The following is a 6,046-nucleotide window of genomic DNA, read 5'->3' on the forward strand; positions in this document are numbered from 1 at the left end:
ACACAGAGACCCATGCGCAGGCAGATGCCGCGCTCCAGAACATGCAGTAGGCACCTTGCTCCAGAGGTTGTATTAAATACTACTCACTGCCTTGATATCTGGGTGCAAATCTTGGGTATTGTGTCCAACAGATCCCATCAGTGAAGGTCCAAACAAGTCAAGCAGAATACATCAGGGTCTCCTTTGGCTTGATGGTTGCCCTGAGAGACAACAACCATCAGGTTGACTTAACTGTGACAGACTTCACCCTCCTGTCTGCAGACGGTATCTGCAGGTCATCAGTTAATCTGATGAAGGAGTGATGGGCAAGTTGCTCTCCCTTTAAACAGGGCACTTTGCATTATTCTGCTCATAAAATGCATTGTCAGCCATGTGCGTAGGTGCTGGAAGGCCCTCTTCCATTTCAGAAATCAGCATTTTCACCTTAACTGAAATTAAAGGCAAAAAGAGCACTTCACCAGGTCTAGAATATATCAGCTCATGGAAAAGCCACTTAAACTGGACAAAGAATGAAGCCCACACATGTCCACACATGTGCCCAGGCACACACTCCAGCCTGCAGCTCCACAGGATAAAAAGCAGGAGGTCATCCACCCCTTTCCCAAAGCCTTTTTGCTATGCACTTTCTCCCCGTAGTAATGGGCTTTGCAAAGTATTTTAAAGAACAACTTGAGCAGTAATTCTCAGGAAACCATTTGTTACCTATGGTTCCTGTCCAATGTGTTCACATTACTTCTCAACTTTCTGACACAGAAATCAAGGAGAACACTTGCAGAAATCAAGATCCAAATTGGTTCAGCCTCTGAGGATAAGAAAGCCTTAGAAATATGTATAAATTTAAGTGGTTTTGAATAAGGACAGCGTTTCAAAAAGCAGCTGAATTGTTACTTTGAAATAAGCCATTATTTTCTGCTTTTTTAAATTCCAGTCTTTAATAGGGAATGAAATCCAGACTGCCAAGAACCAAGGAGAGGTTTTGATGCAAATGAAAAGCAGCATTTAAGAAGTGCAAGTATCCCATAATAGAGCCCACACTGAATTGCCAGCTCCCAGACCTGCCTGGAACATCCAAGGGTCCATCCAGCCCAGCAGCTCGGAGCAGGAGGGTCTGGAGGATGTGTCCTCTCAAATGCTGACCTCGGGACTCACCTTCTTTCTCCTGGTGAGAGCTCAGGGCTCACACCACAGCCCCATATTCAGACATCTCCAGTCAAAGCGTATCTAACCTGGGGTCACACCCAGACACACAACACAGGCAGATGTTGCCATGGCAGGGAAGGGATGGGAGAAGAGCTCCTGAAGTCTCCTTGGACTGTTTTGCTGATCCTACCGCTGCCCAGCGTCCCAGGGAAGCCTCTGTGTTTCAGTGGGGTTTATGAAAGAAAGCCTTTCTTCCCCCCCGGTGCCAGAGAAAAATCCTCTCCAAGGAAGCATGACTGGCACGAACATGAGTAATTCACATGAGTTTACGATCTTCATGCTCAAGACCATCCATGGACACCCACTCCTGGCAGCAGGAAGATCTTTGCAAAGCTTTAGTTGATGCGTTGAGGGGAAAGAAACAATATCTGGCTATGGTGCAGCTGAGAAGGCAGCAGAAAGATGTCAGGTCCTCTCTGTCCCCCCCGTGCAGACAGAAACGGAGCACTGTGATGCCTTCCCTGCTCTCAGCCATGCCAAAGGGTCTTCTTTGGCTGCTGGGACACCCCCTTCTTGAGCTGGGAGAGCAGAGCTTGCTCTGCTGAGGGCATGGAGGAACTGAAGCAGTGGGGATGAGATGGCAGACAAGGGAGGAAGGCACATCCAGCCGAGGACAAAGCTGCCCCACATGCTTAGGGCTGCCCCATGGCATACATGGGGACAGGGAGGAGACTGCTGCAGTGAAGCAGGGCACAACAGGAGAGCATCAGCAGAGTGAAAACCTGGACAAAAGGCCCAATTACCTGTCCTGCCACAAACAAACAGCCCCTTGCCTGACTGCCAGAGAAAGAAAAGGGCCACAGGATTGGAGGGCTCAACCTAAGCCATGTACATCTATTTAACAAGAAAACTCATTGATAAGCAAACCACCTGATGCTTGCACAGCAGCAAAGAAAACACCTGGTTCTGCCTGTGGGTTGATAAGCCAATATCTTTAATCTTTCCTTTTTTTTCCCCTCTTGATGACTGAAGTACACACTCTGTGCGGCCCTATGCTCCAGCCACATTGGTAATAGTAACAAAGCTTTGATGTCCCCCTCATTCAACAGAATGTTGTTTAGTTCAAAGCGAAGAACAGAGGCAATTCTTTGCTTTTAAATTATTAGCTCCCTAAGTCTTCTGTAATGATATAGTTTGACTGAAGTGTGCAGTTTATTAACTACATAAAGACGATATTATTAGAGCGGAGAAAGGCAGCCGAAAGTTTTGCCTTTCAGCTCAGCAGCAGGGGTTTTTGATACTTTGATCTCAATCAATGCTAAATGTCTTTGTGAGATAGAGGGAGCAGCAGAAATTACCTTTGGCACCATGACTACATCAATTATTTAGTTCTTTTTCTTATAAATTAAAGTGTTCCTCAACTTTTACCCCAATTTTTTTTCCTCTTTTTTTTTTTTGCTTCCCTTCAGTTGATGGGGGGGAAATGGGAAAAAAGCTGCCTGGATAAAACCTGGCTGTGAGCAGTAATAACAACCCCACTGGCCTCTCCCAGCCCTTGTCTGGAAAGGTCTGCTCTGGGCGAGGAGATGGATTCATGTGAACAACAACAGCACAAGGATAGCTTGGGTAACGTGCTGTTTAACCAAATGACTGCAGAGGTTGTTATTGCAAATCTGTATCTAGCCTCATTTCTTTTCATTTTGGTCTTTTCCAGTATTGCTGGCACGAATTCAGCCAGAAAAATGGGACGCCTGATTGAAACCAAAGGGCTGCTCTAAGCAGGATTTGAAGTGTTGAGGCTTATTGAAGTTTAGGAGCAAGAATGAGGCAGCTCCACCTTGAGTAACAGCGAGAATTAACTGAGGTGTCCTAAGGGTTACAGCAAAGAGCCAGAGCACCGTACGTGGAGCTGCAGCAGGTGCCTACACACTACAGAGTGCACTAACTCTCATTAAAGGCACTGGTGTCAGGCAATCCCACCCATCTATAAGCTGTCACCAAATCCTACCCATACAGAAGTTGTGTCCACTCCTAAGTTAGTCCCCTAGAGCAATGGAGGGAATAAACCACTTCCAAAGGTGATTTATCCCGAGAGGGGGGGCCGATTCCTCCCCTGGGAACAAAGGGAATCCAGCATGATGGACTAGAGGTGAGCAAGGATAATGCAGCTCAGTGCTTCTGATGGATAACAGAAATGGGTAGATATTCTAGGGTAATCTGTGTTCTTTCACTACTCAAGGAAGAGACTAAGCTGCTGGTCAGGGAGCAGAGCCAAGGGAGGAGGTATTCCTGCAGTTCTGGGGACAAGCTGGTGGCTGGGCTTCAGTGCTGTGGTGAACCAGAGCGTGTTAGAAACCACTGGAACCAGAACCCTGGTGGGAAACAGCAGCAGCAGGACCACGGTGGTGCTGAGAAATCAGCAAGACTGAGCCTGCTGCAGCTCTTGATTTAAAACACGGTCCTTTGGCCAGACATGTTTGTTTTGTGAGTGAGCAATGAGAGAGGTCTTTGCAGAGATGCTGAAGTACGAACTGTGGTAACTTCGATATATCTCCATGTAGAACGTGCTGGAGAACAACATAATTCTGTTTTCATGGTGATCAAAGTTTTGCAAGAGGGAGGACTCGAGACAGTGTGCTAAGCTGCTATGGCAACAAGAATTTTAAGAAGTAAACTCACTTGCAAGAGCTTATCTCTTCCTCTTTAGTGCAGTGCGGAACACATCAGGGAACCTCTGCCCTAAAAGGTACTCACCTCTGGGCCAGGTGTAGTGGGAAATGCATAAAACATATTCCCTGTGGCAAGGGGAAAATCATCCCGGTGACTGGGTTCCTCCTGCACCCCTGAGGCTGCTGCACCCCAAAAAGCCAAGTCACGATGACTCTTTCATCATGTATTTATCATAACTCAGGTATTCAGATGCTGGGGTGAATGCACTATGAACCACTTCGGTTCGACTGACATCCTATTCTGGACCTGAGAAGCATGGAATGTGATGCAGCCCCTGCACAGGGGTGAATTCCACCCCCAGAGCACCGTTTCCAAGAGCATCATGACGTGGGCTCAGTTTACATCTCAGCTTTCAAGCCACCCTCTCCAAATGTGAAGGCAGCGGTGTCAGGAACGCTTCTGACAGCTCCTTTCACAAGGGGATGCTGTGAAGAGCTGTCATGCTCTGAGTCAGCTGTTCTGCCATGGCTGGCATTTGAGGCAGGAAGAGCCTGCTCGCGGAGCTATCCCAACCACGCCGCCTGCCAAAACCACACTGGGAATCTCACGGGAACAAGCCCTCTCCTGAGCCAGCTGGTACTTCCTGCTCCCGAGGCCCGATCCTGCTGGATGCTGAGCATTCTTTGTTCCATTTTTAAATTAACGAGACTTGAGCAATGCGTGGGCCAAGACTTCAGAGGAGGAATGGGCCCTCGGTGCTTTTGGCACTTGGGCTGCATGTCCCAGCTGGAAAGGGGCGGGGAGAGTGAAATGTCAGACTTGAAGGGAGACTTGAGGGATGCCGATCGCCTGGAAAATACATCTCTAATTGGGATGCTTTAATCGGGCTGGCCATGCTCCTGCATCCTCCTCCCCCTCCACCCTGAGGGCTGGATGTAGTGTGATGTATACCCAGCCCCACGGCACGACCACTGCTCACCAGTGCAGCTGGAGCAGGCTACCCCAATGCTGTCACAACCCACGCCAGAATCCACCTCCTGCCCCTCGCTCCAGCAAGAGGCTCACTGAGATTCACTGCATGGGACTCACTCCCATCCCATCCCAACAGTGTCCCCTTGAGGCTGATGGCTGAGGCAGCCTGGGAAGAGCCCGCACAGAGTTTTGAGGAACCTCAGAAGCTGGTCTTGCTTTTCAGGCTGGCTCAGCACTGCAAGGCGAGCACAGACATGAATCCCATGGATCAGCCTGAGCCCGAGAAGGACACTGGAGGAGCCCACCCCAATGTGGGGTGTGGGACCTCCCCATGTGGGACTGGAGCTCCTTGTCAAACCACACGGCTAATGCATCATCTTCCTTTCAAGTTCATTCAAACAACATCCGAAGTCCGACCACTGCAGCCCCTCCTGGTGCGCATCAGCTCAGACCTGGAGCATGCGAAGCACTTCCAGCATGGATGAGCTGGAGCAGGACCACGGCTGCTCCGTGGGTCTGTGCCAGCCACAAGGAGCAGCGGGGATGCAGGATAGCGGAGTGCTGTGGCAAGGGCACCGGGCTGCCTGCTGCTGCTGGAGTCTCCTTTCTTCTGTCAGCCGAGCAGCAGGGAGTTTGCTGAGAAACTGCCCCCGGGGAGCGAGCACTTTTCCCAGTCATTAACCTTACACATCCCTCACATTATCGGAATACCTCGGATGTCGAAGTTGCTGCAGTGAGCTAATTCCTCCAGGTGACCGCAGGCAGCGTTCAATGGGCTCCTGCTTAGCGAGGGGATCTGAGCTGAAAGCGCTCCCGACTCCACATGCCAGGCCCCCAGCGGGGGTGACAACCTCAGATGTCACTGTGTGAGCTCAGCGCCGTGGCACAGGCACCCGGGGCCTCTGCAGCAGTGAGTTTCAACCTGCAGTCAGCAGGGGTCTGGGGGTGATGACAGGAAATCAAGGCATGGGCTGGAGATGGATGACACAGGGGAAAAGGCTGTCGGAGTCCTCAAGTTGAAAGATATTGGGGGAAAAAAGTAGTGCCCTGAAGGGACAGATGCTGGGAACCCCCTGTGCTGGCCTCTGGGACATGTATGTACCTGTCTGCCTGGATGTGATTGCAGCAGGGTTTCCAAGCTCTGGATCTGGGATCCTGAAGTGCTTCCTCTGGTTTAAAAGATGAGCATGAGACCAAGGCACTATTTGATTCCTCGGCAAGGAGGTGCGCAAGAGGAACCCCAAAGCAACAAGAGGAACATGAA

This window comes from Lathamus discolor, chromosome 13, assembly GCF_037157495.1.
Source record: "Lathamus discolor isolate bLatDis1 chromosome 13, bLatDis1.hap1, whole genome shotgun sequence".
NCBI classification, from domain to species: domain Eukaryota; kingdom Metazoa; phylum Chordata; class Aves; order Psittaciformes; family Psittacidae; genus Lathamus; species Lathamus discolor.